This window comes from Pteropus medius, unplaced genomic scaffold (assembly GCF_902729225.1).
Source record: "Pteropus medius unplaced genomic scaffold, Ma_sr-lr_union100, whole genome shotgun sequence".
Taxonomy (NCBI): Eukaryota; Metazoa; Chordata; class Mammalia; order Chiroptera; family Pteropodidae; genus Pteropus; species Pteropus medius.
Window position 1 is genome coordinate 1,996,740 of NW_024354911.1, and position 21,001 is coordinate 2,017,740.

General features: G+C 51.6%; 1 protein-coding gene and 1 pseudogene across 1 annotated transcript in view; one reads left to right on the forward strand and one right to left on the reverse strand.

The window, feature by feature from the left end:
- The window catches only part of LINGO1 (leucine rich repeat and Ig domain containing 1), a 197,095-nt gene that overhangs the window by 158,422 nt on the left and 17,672 nt on the right, over positions 1–21,001 (reverse strand). The window contains exon 2 of the transcript XR_005651452.1: positions 16,964–17,078. The gene's annotated coding sequence lies outside the window, so the exon portion shown is untranslated. The remainder of the gene's footprint in view (positions 1–16,963; positions 17,079–21,001) is intronic.
- On the forward strand, positions 6,546–6,664 carry LOC120597980 (uncharacterized; annotated as a pseudogene).

Consider the following 21,001-nt stretch of genomic DNA (forward strand, 5'->3'; position numbering starts at 1 on the left):
CTCCCTTTATGAGGGCAGAGATTTGGACTGTAAATATCACCACGTCTTCCCTGCAGATTCCAACGGGCCTGAACGTACTGCCACTGCCGAGGCCAACAAAACCACAAACGTGTTGCCAGAGCAATGTTAATGGCGCATTAAGGCTTCACTCCAGCTGCCCTGGCCACCTTCCCTGGCATGCCCAGGGCCACTGGAGAGTCCCCAGGCCACCCCTCGCCATTGCACTCACTACTGTCCTGCAACCTCTAAGACAGAATCTGCCCACAGGAGAGGCCGGTTGGGGAATGGATTGCCCTCCCATGGCTTTGGCAGGAAGGAGAGAAGGGAGCTGACCCTGGCTGAGCCCTCAATTTGGAGGCCCAACATTACAGGCCCTTTACATATCAGCCACCAAGTTCTCCCAACATTCCAGCAGGAAGCTGGTGTTAAGAGGAGAAAACTGAGCCTCTAAGATGGCACGTCTGGTCTATGGTGGAGCTAGGATTCAAACCCAGAACCGTGGACTACAAAGCTCCTTCCACCACAGTCCTGGCCCCCCAAGGCCTGAGGGTTAAAGGGTGATATGTACTAAGCATTTTACATGTTTACATGTAATAAATTAAACCTCATGATGACTCCATGAGGCCAGCACTACTAATAAAGATGGGACACTGAGGCGTAGCCGGGGCCACACAGCTTGTAAGTGGGGGAGCCACGATTCAAAGCCAGGCAGACTGGCCCCGGAACCCAGCTCTAAACAAGAGCAGCCTTCTAGCCTGACAGGTGATGCACTGGAAGATTCAGCCCTTTCCTCGAGCCCACCCTGCAGAGATGACCCTTGTCACTGAGCTAACACTAAAGGAGAAAACAGTGTTGGACCTGACACTCTAGGTGCTCACACCAGCCTCCTCGATCCACAGTCTTAATCACAGGGGAATCATGAGGAGTAAACATTCAAGATTTAGTCACCATCAAGTGCCAGACAGGTGGGATATGGGGTATTGCTATTACTATCATTGCTATCATCACAGTGTAGGTTCTATCCTGTCATTGTAGGCATTCTGACCTCACATCACACAGGAAGGCACACACTCCCTCTCCCCATGGCCCCAGGACACTGAGGGTGCTTCACTCACTCTCTTACCAGGCCTGCTACAATTGTATTAGTTTCCTATGGCTACTGTAACAAATCGTCACAAACTTGGTGACTTAAAACAACAAAAATTTATTCTCTCACTGTTCTGGAGGCCAGAACTCTAAAATTGGTTTTACTGGGCCAAAATCAAGGTGTGAGCAGGGCTGGTTCCCTCTGGAGGCTGTAAGGGAGAATGCCTTCCTTGACTTTTCCAGCTTGACTTTTCCTCACATTGTTCCTCTGGTGACTGCCAGCATTCGTTGGCTTATGGCCCCATCACTCCAATCGCTTCCTCTAGGGTTATATCACCTTCTCCTCTCTAATCAAATCTCCCTCTGCCGCCCCCTTATAAAGACACCAGTGATTGCATTTGGGGCCCACTCAGACCACCCAGAACAATCACTCCATTTCAAGATCCTTGATTTAACCACAACTGCAAAGACTTTTTCCCTGTGACGTAACCCTCACAGGTTTCAGGGATTAGGACATGGGCCTATTTGGGAGCCATCAGTCAGTCTCCCGCAGTCACCAACTACCTACTCGACACCCCTCTTAGTTACCAGCCCTCCTATGAACATCAAACTTCACATGTTCATAACTGAGTGCCTCATTTTACTCCAAGCCTGACCTGGCTGGCTTCCCCATTTCAGGTGGTGGAACCCCCATCAGCCCTGCTGCCAAAAACCATGGGATCAACCCTGACCTCCTCTTTCCCTCATGCTCAGAGTGGATCCACCATCAGCATAGCATGTCTTGTTGGTTTAACCTTCAAAATCTATCCAGAATCTAACCACTTCTCACCACCCCCACAGCCACCCCCTGGTCCAAGCCACTACCCTCTCTTCTAGAGTGTAGCAACAGCCTCCTCCCTGGGCTTGCGGCTTTTGTCCCTGCCTCTCAGTGTCCTCAACACTACAGCCGAGGGATCCATAAAACCCGAGTCACAGATGTCACTCTGTCAAAACCCTGCAGTAAACTCAGGTCTAACTCAGAGCAAAAGCCGAAGTCTTCACAAAGGTCTGCAAGTTCTGGCCCCATTTGTACTCTGACATCAATTTCCACCCCTCTCCCTCCCTCCCTCTCCTTCTCTTGCCACACTGGCCTCCTCGTTCCTCACATAGATCAGGCATGCTCCCACCCGGGGACCCTGTTCCTTCAGCCTTGAATGCTCTCCCCAGGTATCCATGTGGCTCCCTCACCTCCTTCAGGTCTTTACCTAAAAGTTGCTTTCTCCGTGAGGCACCCCCTCACCAATGTTTCCTTTCCCCTTTCTCCGCTTTATCTTTTTCTCCTCGACATTATCACTATCTAACAAATATGTATTTGCTTATGCATCTTGTTTAAGTCTGTCTCCTCTACTAGAATGTAAGCTCCATGATGACAGCCTCTCAAGTCCAAAAACTGTGCTTGGACTAATAGGTGCTCAATAAATATTTATTGACTCATTCACTCCATAGACAATTATGGAGCCAGGCACTGAGGAGATACTAGGACCCAACAGTGAACCAGACACAGCCCCTGACAAAGACCATCCAGGGTGTTAAGCACTGTGGCAGGGAAGCCCAGAGTGCCACCAAAGTTCAAAGAAGGGAGGAACCAACTCAGCTCAGGGAGCTAAGAAAAGGCTATGCTGAGGAAGGCTTTGCAGAATAAGTAGGAGCTCACTGGCTAGATAAGGAAACAGCTTCATATCTGGCAGAAGGAATAAGAGGTACAAAAACAGGAAACAAAATAGTAAGACATGTTATTGGGACAATGGAAGGGGCAAGAAGTGAGATTAAAGGGGTTGAGCAAGGGCTAAGTTCCAAGGGCCTAAGAGAGCAGGTCAAGGGGGTTGAACTTTTCCCTGTGGGCAATGATGAGCCATCAAAGGGGAGGACATGGCAGGTGTATGTGTCTGGAGGCCCCACTACCTAAGACAACCAACAGGCATTCTGGATGTGAAAAAAGGTTAGGGTATGCAGCCCACCCACTACATGCCGGGGGAAGGACTTGGAAATTTCCTGAAATTGTGACTTTAGCCAGGAAGCAGCTCAAGCCACAGTGTCATTTTAGAGCCCCCAGTATGCCCAGTACTCTGCTGGGAGGAGACTTGGGGAAAATTAAAGCCAACAATTTGCAACAAATGCTAGACTGTGTAGCTTCAATGTAGCCAGGGGACAGACATGCAGGGATGGCACTATAAACCAAACTGTGTCCCCCAAAGTCCATATGTTGAAGTCCTACCCCACAATGTGACTGTAATGGAAGGAAGTAATTAAGGTTAAATGAAGTCTTAAGGGTAGAACCCTAATCTGGTAGGATTAGAGCCCTTATAATAAGAAACACCAAAATATCTCTCCCTCCATCCCTCCCTCCCTCCTTCCCTCTTTCCCTCCCCATCACGTGAACACACAGAGAGAAGGTAGCCATCTGCAAGTCAGGAAGAGAGTTCTCACTAAAACCTAACCATACTGGCACCCTGATCTCAGACTTCCAGCCTCCAGAACTGTGAAAACAAACTGCTATTGATTAAGCCATCTAGTCTACAGGATTTTGTTATAAGATAAATGGCAAAGTCAAGGAGGGCTTCCTGGAGGAGACAAGGTATTGGGCAGTCCTAGGGCTGGAGAAGACAGGCCAGATCTTGGCTGGCTGGACCTGTGACCACACCGTGGGCCCCAACCAAGGCCTGTCCTTCACCCAGCCTATAAAGCCTCAGCAGTTTCTCTGAGGTTTGAATCCTCTATGAGGAGCACAGAGGTAGATGCAGCATTAATGGAACTCTGAGTCTTCCAAAAAGTACAGCTAAACCCCTCAGACAGATAGGAGGCAGGAATTTTATGGCTCCTGAACACCAGATTCCAGCTTTCCTCTTCTGCCTCCATAGAAGGTAACAGTCGGGCCTGAGCCAGCCAAGAGTCAACGTGCAAAGGCCTCCAAGTGGAGACCTGACCTGGGCTCTGAATGACAGAAATGATCAGGAGATGCAGAGAGAGAGAAAGTCTATAATAGACATTTTTATGACATGTTTAATTAAAGTAGATTAAAATTAATTTGCTTTAAGAAAATTAGAAGTGCCCTAGAGGATTTCAAAGGCAAGACAAGAGTCCCTGAGTCCGAAGGCTCCACAGAAGGGCCCATGGCAGGGGTGGAGGGGATCCAGGAAGCACACCATTCTCTACACATGGCGTCCTCAGAAGGAGGTGGTCCACACACAGCACTGTGTGCACCCCAAGGCATATTCACATGGGATGGTGGGTGTGATCAGCCCCAAGCCCCACTTTGCCAGGGGGAAACTAAAGCCCAGAAGGGGCAGTGACTTGCCCAAGGTCATACAACATGTCTGTGGCAGCCTCCATGGGAGGCTGCAGGTCCTTTCTGTTGGCTCTGGGCATTTCATTCATGCCTGGCACACCAAAAGGTCCTCAACCTCTGCATCTCCGGACTGAGTTGCTGCCCTCCAGGCTTACCCGATCGGCAGGATGAGGACCCCTGCTCTGTAACAGTCTGGCTCCTCTGAGGCCTGGCACAGGGAAGGCAGAGTGAAGCAGCCTGGGGGTTGGGGACAGGAGGCAGAAAGAGAAGGACTCAAAATTGACAAAGATTCCAGAATTTCAAACAGTTTTTGGAGGAGCAGATTCAGCTGTAGCAATTTGCTCCAGGGGAAAATCATGTTCCCGTGCTCTATTATACAGAACAGAAGGAACATTTGGTGGTTTGAATACTTGTTAATTTATTTTTCTGTTTGTTAATGGGCCCAAGGCACACTCAAGCTCACACACACAGGCGCTGCTCTTTCTCTCTCTCTTCCTCTCTCGGTCTCACACACACACGCACACGCACGTGCGCACGTGCGCACGTGCACACGTGCCAGGCATCAGCAGGAGACAGAAACTGGGTTCCCATAGCTTTCCTGCCACCTTCCTATCAAGTATCACTCAGGTTCTTGCTCCCTCCTCAAGATGCTGGAGGTCAGAGGGAGACTGGCTAAGGTCTCCTCAAATTTGAGCCCCTCAAATTCCTCTTCTGAAAAATGAACTTGGCAATGAGATTATCCAACATGTTAGAGCAGAGCCTTTGACCTTGGAATCAGTGTGACCAGATGAGAAAAGTCTTCTTGAGAGCAACTATAGACACACAGGAAGTCCCGACTGGCCAAGGAAATGATGCTCCACTGGATGGCTCCTTGGCACCTCAGCCCAAACAAGTCCAAACAAGGACTGTCACCCTTCCTCCTGGCCCAGATTCTCATCTCATAAAACCGTGTCACCACGAATCTTGTCACTGAGGCCAAAATGACCTCCCCCAACCTGAACTCTCAGCTTTCCCACACCAAGACCAGTCTCTAGCATCTCTCCATCATTCTAGTTCTCACCATCCCCCAGCCAACCCAGCCATGACCCCACCACTCTCCTCCAGACCCTGCACTCCACTCCCACTAAGTTCCCTGTTTTCCCTGCTGTAGACTCTAATCTATTCTTTCCCTGTGGTGGCCAGAACAGGGTTTGAAAAGCACAAATCAGATCCTATCACTCTTCTACTTAATGTCTCTGGAGCTTCCCACCGTGCTCTGAATAAAAGCTGGTCCTTAGTATGGCCAGTAGGGCCAGTAGGGCCTCATTTCCCAATCTCTCTCCTCCCTCTCTCCCTCATTCCCCACCCACCAGCCATGTTGTCTTCCTCCTAGTCTTCAAACACACCCAGCTCCTACCCACCTACTTGCTCCTCAGTCCACCTTGAGCACAGTTCTGCTCAGACTTGAGGTCTCAGCTTCAGTGTCACCTCTTCAGAAAGGTCTGCCTGGACCTCTTCCCCTCCAAAGCTGCTCTGCCCACTTCAGCCACTCCCTATTTCATCACCCTGTTTATCTCCCTCCCAAATTCATCATAGTCTGACCTTATACAAATTATGTGCAGTTTGGCTCACTGTCACTCCCACAAGAACGGAAACCGCCTGAGGGCAGGAGCAGGGCTAGATTCCCACCACCTAGAACAGTACCTGGCACTTAGTGAGTGTTTCATAAACACTTGACAAGTGAGTGAGTGAATGAATGCATGAATGAATGCATGCATGAATGAATGAATGAATGAATGAAAGAAAGAAAGAAAGAAAAGAAAGGCCGACTCTGAGCTGGAGACAGGTGGTAAGAAGTGGGGCAGGGCTCCTTGTTCCCAGTATCCCCTGCCCCAGCTGAAGGGCCTCATCACCTCTTCAGCTAAGAAAAGGGAGCAGATGGGGACAAGCCTTATGGAACAGCACCTGTGATCTGGGCCCTCTTCTCTAAATAACTTCATGGAGCAGTTACAGGGCATCAGAAATACAGTTCTGAGTCCTGGCCCAGCTTCTCTGAGCCTATTTCCTCATCTGCATAATGGGGATAGTAACAGGACCCACCTCCTAGGACTGTTGTGTGGATGAATAAGATCGTGCTCTCAAAAATGTGAGATGATACTACGGCCATGCCACCCTGAACACACATGATCTCGTCTGTTCTCGGAAGCTAAGCAGGGTTGGGCCTGGTTAGTACTTGGATGGGAGATCACCTAGGAAGACCAGGTGCTGTAGGCATAAAAAAAAATATGAGATGATAATGATGATAAAAAGAACCCCATCTCTTACAGATGAGAAAGCCAGAAAGATAGTGGGAGTTGCCTGGGTTCCACGGTCGAAATGTAGGGAGCAAGGACCCAAATTCAGACTCGTCTGACTCAGAAACCCATGCTCCTGCCTCTGAGCTGGCTGCACCCCAGCTGGGACGAAGAGGTGGAACCTGGGAGGCCTCCCCTTGTTCTTTACACCTTAGCAGTAGTGTTCCTTTATATTCCCAAGTGCGAACTGGCTTAGCCTCCCCTTCCCCTAGGTCTAACGCGAAGAAGACACTTTAGGCAGCTGAATGGGCCAGAGTGAACAATACTGTTCCCCACTCACTGCCTGAGGTAAGGTAGCCAGGGAGAAGGCTGCTGGCCAAGCCCCGGACAAGGAAACTGAGGCAGGCTGAGAGGGAGTCTGTGCAAAGACTCCCCAGGTGTCCTGAGGTTGAGGAATGGGCAGGCCTGAGTCTCAAGGTCCTAGAGAAAGAGGTGGCTCACATAGAAGGCAAAGAGGAATCCCACCCCCTGCCTTACCTGGCCAAGGGAATTGGCAGGGGAGGTGGCAAGACTCCAAAGGCCCTGGGAGGCTCTAAGGAAAGATTTGAGGCCCACTCACTCCCACTCAGACTGGCTTATGGGGTTGGAACGTCATCCCAGAAGGTCCAGAGACCCTGCTCAGGGCCAGCTAATGAGGGATCGTGGCAGCCGGGAGCCAAGATGCCTTCTGCTTATGGCCAGTGCATATTAAGAATTATTCCTCTTTTGAGCAATTTCGTTTGCTCAATAATATCCATCTCACACTTTTCCTAGCTGGGTGCCCTCCCATACATCCTGGACTAATCCCAGAAGTCACTCCATTCGCTTAGGACGTACCTAAGTGTGCCTCCCCTTTTATTAGGGAAATTTTTCATTGTTTTGAAGTGTTCACAGGTTTTAATTTGGGGCTGAGATTTCAAAGCCTCCCTCAGTGGCTAAGAGACATGAGTAGACTTGTGGCTAGAAAGACTCCCTCTGCCCTTAGACCTGGTAGGGCCTGGCAGGGACCACCACACTCTGTAGAGGAAGGGAGCACAGCACCTCCTTTCCAGGGAGCCAGGAACTACAGACCCCAGTGCTGTGTAGCATTGGGGCACACCCTCAACCTCTCTGAGCCTGCCCAAAACAGACAAAGTCGAGGAAGACTGCATATTTGGGTTGGGTGTCCCTCTACTGAGCTGCCCAGGGAAATCTGGGAGGTCATCACTGCTAAAAACCACAGCCCTGAAGAGTCCCTAAAAAGGTAAGAAGTTTGGAGTTCAGATTTGGAATATGACCTGAGGCAGGTGAGTCATTAGCCTCTCTAATTTCCAACTCCTTAGGCTAAGGACAAATGCTAACCCCATTCTGAGCTGTTGTGCAAGCCAAGGAGTTCAGAGCAAGTCTGACTCAGGGCCTGGCACAGTGGGTATTGGATAAGCATGACTTTCCCTGACCTCCCAGTCCACCGCAATCCCATCCTAACTCTTCATCTCTGGGCCCTTGAGAAGCCAGATCACCTGGTTCCTTAATCCTAGCTAGAGGCTGCTCTCAGGCTGACCTCCACCTCCACCCAGAGTCCCTCCATGGGCCCATCCTGCCAGTTTGGGCTGCCGCCACCAGCCTCCTCCCAGACCTTGCATGAGGTCTTCATACCTCCCACCCAAGGCCCCGCGGCATGGGGAGGCCTGTCTGTGCATATTGAGCCTATGCTGAACCATCTCCCCTCCCCACAGGCCTCAAGCCAGACTCTATGCTGGGATCCAGGCTGCATGTTTGCTGTCCCCCTGCCCTGCATCAGGGAACAGCTGTCCCACTCCCAACTCCTAGTCCCCCACGCCCACCAGGGCTCCAAGGCTGGGACCTCTCTGGGCTCTGACTGCACCTACACACTCATATTCCATGCCCCACGCCCCCACTGCCTACTCTCAGGACTACACACCCTACTCCGTGCTTACTCCTCCTGCCTGGTCTTTGCTCACACCAGGCATTCGATCTCCACACTGTTCCCTGCACCACTCCCTTCCCAAAGTCTTCCTGAACACTAAGGTCCGGCTTCCTCTAGGTAGCCCTGCCTGACTTCAGCCCTCATCTCCTGCCCTTTCCTGAGGTTCACAACATTTCTCCTTGGTCCCTCTAGCTTCGGGTTGATACCCCAAGGCAGGGACCATATCAGCTACTCATTTTGTGTGCCCAGGCAAAGCCCACTGGGTACTCAGGAAAGACAGGCTCATTAAATAGTTCAGGGAGAAAGGAATAGAAGACTCCCACTGACAAAGTACACACCTCTGTGAGATAGGTATCATTATGCCCATTGTGCAGATGGGGACATTGAGGTTAAGTAAGTGAAGCACCTGCCCAGTGGCAGTGCTGGGATGTGAACCAGCCCCACCAAATCCACAGTCCACATACATGATCTGCCAACCCTGCAGTCCACACACGCTATTCCACCTCAGCTCCAATGTTGTCTGCGCCTCACCGGAGGAAAATGAGGCCCAGAGAGATGAAGTCACCTGCTCAAGGCCGTACAGACAGTAAGTGGCAGGACTGGAACTTAAATCCAAAGTCTCTAAGCTCCCAGCTTGGTTAGAGCACCTGATTAGGCATTCCCCTCTCAGCATCTACAGGACCCACCTTGCCCTCTCTGGTGGCCCACCCTCTCCCAGCCCGCTAGACAGCCACCTCCCTGTCCCCATCGAGTACCTCTCCCAGTTATCGGCCCAATCCCAGGACTTCTGGGAAAAGCCTGCATGGTTGGTTGACCTTTCAGGGGGCCCGGCTCTCCCAGTTCTGGGTATTTACACAGACTGCCTGTGGCTCTGGAAAGTAGGACACCCAGGGGGAGGAGGGTATGGCAGGTGTGGCTGAAAACACTCCTGCCACCCTCCACACCACCTGGACAGCAGAGCCATTGCCTGGGCTGTGGCAAGGTCTCCTCAAATGACCTTGGCGATTCCTAGGAGTGGACCCTGTGGGGCCTGGGGTAAAGGCCTGGACTGCCCACTGAGCGGAGGGCCTTGGCCAATGTCCCCTCCAGCTCTTCTCCGCTTGGTGAACTGGAAGGCCTCGGGGGACATGGGAAGAGACACTTCTTTAGGCAAGAATCCTCTGTGTTGAGGGGTCATCTCACTTCACTGAGCCTCTGCTCCCTCATCTGTAATTGGGTTCAGGTAATAACTACCTCCACATTCTAGACATTCAGCTACATTAGACCAGCTTACCCTAGCAAGATCTGAGAATGTACCTCTCCTGGGAAACCCAGGAGATACTCAGCCCCAAGCAGGACAGATCTGGTCTCCCAGGAAACCTGTTGGGCAGCATTAGATGGGGATGCTAGGCTAAAATGCAGGTAGACACCCCCACCAAACAGCAACAAAACCATACTCAGGATGTCACCTGGCCAGCTAGGTTAGAGCAGCAGACATGGCATAGGCACCGGGTAGCCTGGGGTCTCAGAAGCCAAGAGGACACTGCCCCCTATTCAGACTGACTGCTCTTGAGCCAAGGTTCAGGCCACATCCACCATTACAGACTACTGTCAGCACACCCCAGCCTCCTCCCAACTCTATCCTGGCCTGAGAGGAAGAGCAGAGGGTCTCTGGAGGAGGGCACAGGTGTATGCAGTTCGGGCTGGGGCTAGAAAGAGCCAAGGGCTTTGGGGTGTGTGGGTGGGAACTATCCACCCCTTTTTGCTCTCCCCATGCCAACTCCCACCCCCACCATTGACTAGAAAGTAGCTACAGTTTCACCCCACCCCCATCGCACACAGCCATGGTTCTCAAGGCCCTGGTGCCATTTTCAGTGTCCCCCATCCTTTCATCTGCAGCTCAGGCTCCAGCTGTCTCCAACCCCAGCTCAAGCCCTTTTATTATTCAGAAGAGCCTCTTGATTGAAAAGGCCTCTAAGGCATCTCACAAATAAGAATCCTTTAATTTGGAAGTTGTTAACTTCTCAAAGAGGAATTTTAATTTTGCTTCTCCACCATCTCCTCTCCCCAAAACCTGCAAACTAAACACAAAAGCTAACAAAGCCAAACCCTCGGCACCTGGGCACCCCCCTTCCCCAACTGCAGAGCTCTGCAGGGGACAGCGGCCTTAGTGGCAGCATGCTGCCCCACTCCACCTGCACAGACTCCAAACTCCCACCCATGACTGAGAAGGCCTCCAACTCCTCTCTTTGAGCATGCCTGCTCCATATCCTCCTAGCCACCCAAACCTGTAGTGCCCTAGGAGCAAAGGGTGGCAAATGGCTAAAGGGTTAACATGATGACAGGGCACCCAAACAAGGCAGGGACCACAGAGCCTAACACTCAATGCATAGCTCCCCATAATCCCCTCTGCTGCCCTCTATCATACTGTGCTGTAGCTGATGACTTAGAATTATATTTTTGACCATTTACTATGTGCCAGACACTGCACTAAACCCTTTACATGCACCAACCTACTTAATCCACACAATATAGATGCTGATTTACTAATAAAGAGACTGAAGCCTAGAGAGCTTAAGTAAATGGCCTAAATTCACACCACTAGAGAGAGGCAGAGTTAGGACTGGATCCGGGATGTCTGGTTTCAGAGCAGGTGTAACCTTAAGTGCCACCTTCATCAGCCTGCCCCGCCAGTGGCCTGTGAGAGTCTTGAGGGCCAGACCCATGAATATCTCATCTCTGTGGGCCTGGGGGACAGCACAGAACCCAGCAAACAGCTGCACTGAATAAATATCTTCAGGGCAAATACATGAAAATGAACAAAAGCAAATACTTCCCTATTCATTCTCTCACAGGCAGGCAGGATGGTCCCAAATTCACAGCCAAGTAGACTGAGGCCCAGAAGTGCAAGCAATTGCCCCAGGTCACCCAGTTCAGGGTGCGGAGCCCCAGGAGCTCCTCCTCCCAGCCTGCTAGTATGTATCTGCCTTCCACCAGAGTATCCAGGGACAAGGTTGTTACTGGCACCCACAGGTACCATATTCCTGGATCCCAATTAACATCCCAGCTGAAACAGACCTATGAGAGCCCTGGTCATGACCCTGATGTAGGAATCTCCTCTCTATACTTGACGGCCCAGGTGGCCTCGCCTTCCCCCTGGGCCACATCGAGGAGTGAGCTGCTCCACCCACGTACTACTACTACTACGATGGAAATCCCAGGTCTAGCTGCCACCCAAAATCTACATATTGAAGTTCTAACCCCTGTTGCCTCAGAATGTGAGCTTATCTGGAAATTGGACCACTGCAGGTGTAATTAGCTAATTAGGATGAGGTCATACTGGAGTAAGGTAGGCCCTTAATCTCCTTATAGAAGGGGAAATTTGAACAGGGACATGCACTCGGGGAGAACATCACATGGGCACAGAGAACACAAGGGAAGCTGGCCACCTACAAGCCAAGGAGAGAGGCCTAGAACAGATCCTCCCTTACAGCCTTCAGAAGGAACCAGACCTGCCAACACCCTGATCTCAGATTTTGAGCCTCGAGAACTGTGAGACAGTAGGTTTCTATTTATGCCCCCTAGTTGGTGATACCTTGTCACAGCAGACCTAGCAAAGTAATATACCTGCAGACCTGGGTTTTAGTGCTGACTAGGGCCTTCAGTAGATGTAGGACATTGGTTCAGTAGACGTGTGACACTGGACAAGCCCCCATCCCTCTCTAACCCTTGGCTTGTTCTTATCATCCCCAGCACACTGCTTGGCACAGGTGGTGCTCAATAAATGCTTGCTGGAAGAATGATTAGGATAACAGTATCCATCTTCCACATGGCTATGATAAGAATGAGATAAGATAAAGAATGGGATACTCGGGGAAAGGCTAAAGCCCTTGACACCGATGGTGACGGCTAGATCAACAGAGACACACAAAGGGCTGGTTGGTGTGGCCACAGCCACACCTGAGTATAAAGGGAGTCTCTCCAGGCAGGCAGAGTCTCTTGGGCCCTGGGAGTAGGAAAGGAGACCTCCCAGCTACCAAGCATGGTCTCTGACCCATCTGGAGGCTAGACCTCCACGGAGGCTGCAGGCAGGCACGTTCAGCTCAGTCAACACAAAGAAGAGCTTTCTCCACATCAAAGCTGCCTCCAGAGCCTGGGCTGCACTGGAGAGAGTGAGGTCCTCATCCCAGCAGCTGTGCAAGTAAAGATCAGAGGCCACACTCTCAGGAACAGCTGCACTGCCCAAGGTGAGTCTGGGTTGGGCCAGCAGACCACCAGAATGTGGAGCTCGTTAACCATCCAGATTCCTGGGTTCCCCCAGTGACTCTGAATCAGAAGTCCTGTTGGACCCCTGAGGATGATGACAGTAAAATGACAGGTAGCTCACAAGATGAAAGGTACTAACGGCCATTCCAAGTGGCCATATGTGGTGGGACAGTTGGGGAAGATGTCCGAGAAGAGGTGGGATTTGGCTGGTGGTGAGAAAAGCATTCTAGATGGAGGTAAAGGAAGATGACACTGAGCCTGGTGCGTGCAGAGGATGGAGGAGTCTCACTTGTTAGAAAGAAGTGGGGCAAGAAGAGTGGGCTTCAACCAGATCACTAAAGGCCTTGAATAACCGGGAGGGGGGAGTCTGAAATTCAAACTTGAGTAGCAAGGAGCCACTGAAGGTTTTTGAGGAGGAGCATGACATGAAGGCAGGCCTGTAGTAATAGCCATCAGCAGGGCTCAAAGGCGGCTGGGCTGCAGCAGATTTATCAGATGAGGCTCCCTTTGGGGAGAGAAGGGTGAGATGATCGGGCACAGTATCAGCACCCCACTTCCTGCCCACACCAGTTCTGGAGAAAGTTACAGAATGACGGTGCCAATCGTTAGTCTATTTGGGAGGAGCAGCGGGTAGGCTGGAAGCAGTTTCTCCAGGCTTGCAAATCCAGAGGGCTTGTCTGCAAGGCTGGAGTAACAGGCCTGTCTGTGGGCAGGGATCCCCAAAGGCCGGATTCATACTAAGCAGTGAGGTCCAGATTCCTCCTCTACATGACCTTGTTTAGGCTCAGAGTCTTTAAACCCACCCTACCCGCCAGCACCAGATGCTGACAGCTCCCTCCCTGACATGCCTACTCCCCCTTGGCCCTCAGCTGCAGCTTAACACCTAAGGTCCGTGCAGCCTCTCCACCTGCCTGCTTATAGGCTTCTTAAATGTTAACACCTCCAAATAGGACTCATCCTTTCCCCTCCAAACCCATCCTCAGTCCCTCAGCTCAGCTCAGTCAAAGGCTCCACCACCCACCAGTTCTCAGAGCCCATCTTCACTACCCTTCAGTCTCCTATACTCAAGCACTTAGCCCCCACGATGGCCTCCTAACCAGCTGCCCACTTCTACTCTTGCCCACCTCAGCCCCGTTCACATCCTATAGTCCTATTTCCCTGCCCCACTTCCCCACAGGCAGCTCCCAGCTCAGAGCCTGTCCCTTCTCCTCCGGTCTCTGTGAACAGGCATCTCACCTGAGAAGCCTTTTCCTAACCACCCCACATGCTCATTCCCTTTTCCTGCCTTATTTTTCTCCATAGCATTTATTACTCCCTAACCTTATATTACGAATTACTTATGGGTTGTTGTTTTTTTTCTGTCTAGTCTATTAGAATTCAAGCTTTATGAGGGCAATTACCCGGTCTGACTTATTCACCCACAGATGCGAGGCATGTAGAACAGGGCCTGGCATGCAGCAGGTGTTCAGTAAGTCTGTGTTGAGTGAAAGACGAGTGAGCCACTGAACTAGTGAATGATTGCAATAAGCATTTGCGCAGCACCTGATGTATGCCACAAGGGAACACAGGCAAATCAGACTATATCTGCCCTGAGAGCCCCCATGGTCTTTGGGGAAAAAGAGATCCACACCTACCTATAGGTAATTCCACCCAGCATGCGAGCAGTGCTGGGTGAACGGATGTGCACAGGGAGGGGAATGCTGGGGAGGAGGACGCCAGCTGGGCCTAGAGATCAGGGAAGCTTCCTAGAGGAGACATCCCATCCCAGCTTCCCTCCCTGGCTCTCAGGGACCTGGGCTACCTCCCATTCCCCATCAACAGGATGAAGGGAAACCTGTCTGACCAGCCACACTGATTCTGGCATCAGTAAATGTTCAGAGCTGGAGTGTTCATCCCTCCTGCAAGGAGAAGACCTGGGCAGAGTTGTCAGGGAGAGAGGAATTGAGAGATCAAGGGCTGTGGCATCTGGGACCCCAGCCTTGCCTGCCATTCCCCCACCCCACCATCCTGCCCCCTCCCCTCCAATCACAGGAGCACTAGAAGAGCAGGCTGGGGAGGAGGAGTGGGCAAAGAAAAACCTGGGCTTCCTCAGGGGTTCAGAGCCTTGTTGAGCCAAGTCTCAACTCTGCATGCCACTAAGGCTCCCCATGATCAGCCCTGCCCCTACCCGGGCACCTGACTCTCAAACACTCCAAAGTTCCCTACTTCTACACTGTAGCTTAGGCTGGGCCCTCCCACCTCCGCTAAATCTCTCTGCCCATCATAACCCTAAATACATCATCTTGTTCATCTAGGCAGTGTATATAATGATACACCATAGGAAACAATCAAAATATACAACAGAGAATTGGTTAAATGTGTTATGGCACACACAGACTAGAACATTACACTGCCATTAAAAATCATATTGCAGAAAAGTATTTAATGATGGGAAAATGATCTTGGTATAGTATTAAGTGCAAAAGGTAGGTCTGAAAACAGTAAGTACAATTTTATCCCACTTATGTCATAAATACATATTTTGTAAAAGACTGACAGGTAAAACACCTAAGTGCTCACACTTTCTATAGAAAACACACATTTTTTAATAATCAGGAAAAAAAAACAGAACATTTTTAAAGAATCCTAAAGCCTTCACAGCTTGCCTAGGCGTCCCCTATTCCAAGCCCACAATCCCCCCGCTAAAAGTGGTCTCCACTGAGTTAGCTTTTCCTCTGTCTTCCTGCTCCCTGAGCTTCCCAGTGCCCTGGTGCTGTCTGCCTGGGCAGCAGAGAGGCTGCTGCAGCCCCTGCTGAGGGTAGGGCCATGGCCTGGCCACCCAGCTTCCTTGACACCCCTGCCCCTGGTTCTCCCATCATCTTGGCTTCCTCAAAGACAACCCTGACCACATTCTCTCTCCCTATCTCCCAGCATTAAGTACAGGTTAAACTAGAGAGGCTAATTAGCTGTCGTTCCACCCAGGACTGATTGACTAGCAGGAATATTTTGATGGAGATAACTGGAATTCAAAGTGAGGCCTACTGCCTAGGAAGGAAATCCAGCCATTTGCGCCCTGCTACATCCCACCAGCTTCCTGGTTGGGAGGACCGGGTCAGCTAAGCCTCAGCCACACCCACCACAACTGTCACCCAGTCCTGGAGGAAGGGTTCCAGACCTGCTGCCCTACTGAGCCAGTTAGCTCTTCTTCACCTGAAAAACGGGGTAACATTCCCATGCAGCCTGCTCCCCTAGCCTTCCCCCAGCATTCCTTCTGTCTAGAGGAAGTTCCTCTGAAACCTTCTTATGGGTCACAGAGCTCTGTCAAAGACAGGGGATTGGCCCAGATAAAGGGTAGAAGTCACTTGTCCAAAGTCACAAGCAAGCCAGCGGTCAAGCCAGGCAGCAACCCTAGTCTCACTCCTTCCCCATCCCCTACCTCTTTGGGACTTGTAGTTTCTCTACATTCTTTCACAGGGGACATGGAGTGGGAGGGCCTGTCACCTCCCACATTCTGGGTGTCCTACTCCTCATAATACAATCCAAGAGGCCACCTGCTATGCTCATGCAGAGCCAAGGTCACCTGGCTGCCAGTGCTTGTCACACGTACACACCTGGGGCTGAGCCTCATCCTGCCCTGACAGTGTCTGGATCTGCACACTGACTCTGGCTTGGAGCCTCATTAAACTCCACAGATCAGAGCCAGTGCCAGCCTCTTGACAGTTTCTTGGACTCCAATGGCCTCAGTCCACCTGTTCCTACTCCCTCGTAACCTGGAGTCATGCACACAATTGATCAACAATGTGACAGAACCAAGGACAGTCCTTTAGTTCACCATTAGAGACCTCTCACACCACACAGGAACCCACTAGCTGGTGCGTCCATGAAACCATGTCACTCAGAAGAATGCCTCAGGCTTCTGAGCTGGCTGCCAGAGCCCTGCTATAGCAAGCGCTAGTAGGAGGTAGCACTGTCAGGTCAAACCTCCTGGACGGACTTCACATGGGGAGGGAGAGAAGGGAGCACTCCCAGAAAGACTGCCCCTCGATGACTTCCCTTAGGGATTCCACTCTGCCCAGAGTAGTTTCTTACCTCAGGTCAGGCAGATGTTGGGGGGTGCAGCTGAGCTAGGGTTCAGCCTGGGCTTGACGCAGTTGCCCTCTCTTCTGGGGGGCACCAGAGCTTCAGGGCCTTTGGGAGCAGGAGGCTGTGGGAGAAAGAAGAGATGAGCTGTCAGGAAGAGTAAGGGGCAGTTCTGGTGAGCACTGCAGGGCCAAGCACACAACTGGTCTGATCCCACCAGCTGGGCAATAAACACTAATACATATCACATACACACTCTTGCTGACACACTCACATGCAATCACACACACTCATACATGCTCTCACTCACTGGTACACACACTCATATGCCACCAGCTGCGGCAGGTAGAGCTCTGGGAATGGTGGAGTTTCTGACCCCAGGCAGAGGGGGTGTAAATATACTTCTCCACTGGCTCTGTAACCCTGGAAAAATCAAGTCTCTGAGCCTCACTTCTCTCATCTATGAAATAGGGAGACTGTCACTTCTGCCAAGACTACTAGGAAGATAAAAATGAGTGAAAGAACTTGCGGCCTGGTGCACAGTAGGTGTCCAGCACCACCAGGGCCTGCCTTCCTTCCCAGCCCTGCCCCAGGAGGTAGGCCCAGGGGCTGGGCCCTGAGAAGGAGCAGGCACAGCAACCAGGGGTGCCTCTCCAGCACCTGAGCCTCAGCCTCCCAGTTCCCAAGGATGCCCACAGCTCCCACCCACCAACCCCTCCCTTCTCCAACCTTTTCTGGTTTATTCCTTCACCACACATTGTCCAAGGGTAATTGGGAGCCAGCCCCCACCAAGCATCCGTGAGTGGGGAGGACACTAGGGAGTCCTGTCTCCTTGGCAAGGCCCCAAGACAGGCATCAGCTGGAAATCTCCCACTTGCTGGCTGTGCGGCCCTGGGCAAATCTTCCCAGTCTGAACCTTGGTTTCCTCACCCTCTCAGACAAAGACCTGAATCCCCTTCTGAGTTGTTGCCAAGAGGTCTCAATTAGATCAGTGTTTCTCAAAGTTTAAGACACACACCACTGGGGGTACACAAGGGGATTCTAGGTGGTATGCAAACATTTTTAGTTCCACAGGTACGTGTTTATTTTTCTGTGTATTACAAAAAATTGACAGGCACTTCACAGCTGTGATTTCAGGGATGTTCAGCTTGGGGAGTGCTGGCTAATCCTCCAAATGTGAGTTAATGTACAGACAAGGATTAAGCAAACATGAGTGCAGGTGGCACCCCACAGGTGGCTAAAACCTTGGTGGTAAAAGCGAACCATGGAAAATTGGCATCGAACTGGGGCCTGGTTCCTGGCAGCCCTCAGGAGGGTGAGCAGCTCCCTCCCTTCCTAGAAGGTCAGGCCAGTCCCTCCTTTCCTCCTTCATTCCCCATGGCACATGCAGCACAGGCCTAAGTCCCCAGGAAGACTGGCAAGGCCTTCTAGATGGAATGGATGGAAGCATGGATGGATGGGGCTCAGAGACAGTTGCCAAAATCTGGGCAGAAGATGGCAAAGGCCTCTGAGTCCCTCCCAAAATCAACATTCTATCAAGTCTAAGGTGCAAATGGTAGAATTTCTAGCCACAAGGTAAAGATGGAGGGACTCTTAGAGGCAAGAGTATCCTTATCTCATGAGTTACAAACTTCTCTTCCAAAAAGAAGGCAGAGTAATGGGCACCGAGCAGGCTCCAGGACCCACCTTGGCCTTTCTATCCTGACAACAGAGCCATTAAGTGGTGTGGACCTGGTAAGAGAGGGCCTGCCTAGCCCGTACTTCACCAGCCCCAAACTATTTCCCCTGCTGCCAGCAGGCCCCAAGGGTACCTCCTAATGGCTGCTGGTCCTGGAGAACAGGACAGTACACAGTGGGACCAACATGGAATAGAGTGGGAGCCAGAGCCTGGGCAGTTCCTCAGGCCTGGGTCCTCCAAGACAGGCCTAGCCAGGAAGGGGTGCTCTAAGTGATTGCCCAAGCTCACTCTCAGTAAGTAGATAGACATAAGCCAACCAGGCCCAGGCCAACCAGGCAGCCCTGTCCTGGAAGGCCTCCAGACCACCTGGCTGGTGGCACTGAGCCTAGTTCCACTTGAGCCAGGAGGGCAAGCCATCCCCACAGTGCCCCGCCAAGCCCCTAGCTGCTATATTCCAAAATAATGAATAGGACCCCAGATCTTCCTGAAGCTTCCATTCTGCTCAGTAGCGTCACAAGGAGTTGCTATGGAAATGGAACCACAGATAGAGCATGACAATGATTTGGGGCAAGGGAGGAGACATAGAGGGAGTCAAGAGCTCTTCTGGACACGAGGCCTGCCTGTGTGCCAAGTTCCAGAAAAGACATGAAGTCTCAGCTGCAGGCCTCACAGGCAAGGGGGTGGGGGGAACCACGGCAGAGGTGGGGGCCTCCTTCCTGCCCTCCTGGCTCCTTCCCCTTCAGCAGAGTCTAGGGAGGTCTGGAAATCAGATGCCTGTGTATTCAACAGAATTAATATGTGCCCCAGGGAGCATGAGACTTCCAGGAACCAGTTACTCCAGGATGCTGACAAAGTGGGTTCAGTGCTGTAGGAGGCTGGCACAAAGTAGGTGCTCAGCGAACACTGTGATCAAAGGCCTTGGTACTGGCATGTGTTCATGAGAGAGAGAGAGAGAGAGAAATAGGTATGCACCTGCTCCAGTGAACAGTCACAGAATCACAGAGCTCGAGGTGTCCACATCCATTGAATAGATGAGGAAACTGAGGCCCAATGAGGGTTGGGGTCACCCAGCAAGTCAACCAAAAGATCAAGCCCAGAACCCAGGTCTCCTCTTCCACAGACCTGAACCCTCTACCCAACATCCCCAATTTATTTTTCCTTCCTTCCTTCCTTCCTTCCTTCCTCCCTCCCTCCCTTCCTTCCATTTTTGCTAAATGTCTACTTTGTGCTTAGTTAAAGGGATGTAAAGGATATTGCTCCTGCCTGCCAGGAGCTCAGAGAGGAGACAGGCCATCACGGTCAGAGGGAGGGTGCTGGGGCAGAAGTCCGGGGGCTGCAGGAACCCCAGGGAGGTTCCCCCCAGAAGCTGCAGTTACACGCTTCTGAACCAGGCTTCAGAGAGACCTCCAGCTTTCTCTGACGTGTCTCCCAACTGCTCTCTCAGCCCAAGACCCCCTACAGCTCCCACATGAGGCCTCCATGTGGGGCAGTCCTGAACTCACCTGGGGCCCTCACCTTCAGGAGGTAATGGGGGGTATTCCCCATTAGCACTCCCAGTCTCTAGAAATGAGGAACCATGAGGAAAGTGCCTTGCTACACAGAATGAGCTCAAAGAATGTTGGTGCCCTGTCCTCCCCTCCCCCAGGTTCAGCACCTTCAGGCATTGTTCATTCTTTCCTCCCCTGTTGCTGACGTTACTGTTGGCCTGGGGTGGGGCAGAGAAAAGGGAGCCCTAGTCATCAGTCATCACCCTCCTGAAACTCAAGTCTCCATCTCTTTGTCGGCAGTTGGCAGCCCGCAAATTCTCTCCTGTAGGATTTTTTGGTTTCCTTCTTTTGAGGTGGGGAAGGGGGTTGTAACAGGACGTAGTACTGAGAAGACAAGAGGCAACACCTTCCAGAGATTGGCTCGGAAGATCCACCAGCTCTGCTGTATCTCACATGGGCCATGGCTCCCAGCAGCTGGTGTAGAATCCCAGAATCTATTTTGCACAGGTGGAAACCGAGACCCTGAGAGGTGGCCGGGGGACCCCAGGTTGCTCAGTGATGAGAAGGCAGAAAAGGGGAAGAGCAGCGAGGACCAAAGGGAGGGGCCAGGTCCAGGGCTGTGGGAGTGGAAGAATTAGCTGTCTGAGAAGGCTTACTGTTGAAGAAGGGACTTGGATTGGCTCAGTGCTCCAAGCAGGAAATGACTTTCTCTAAGAGAAGTAACTGGGCCAGGTTCTGCCCTGGCAGCCCACATGACTTGGGGCTAGGCTGGCAGGTAGAAGGTGAAGGGGGAATGTTCTCTGATCACCACCATCCCATCCTTACCAAGGGCTGCCACAGCTGCCATCTCACTTCCCTAATTATCGCTGCCCAATGGGAAAC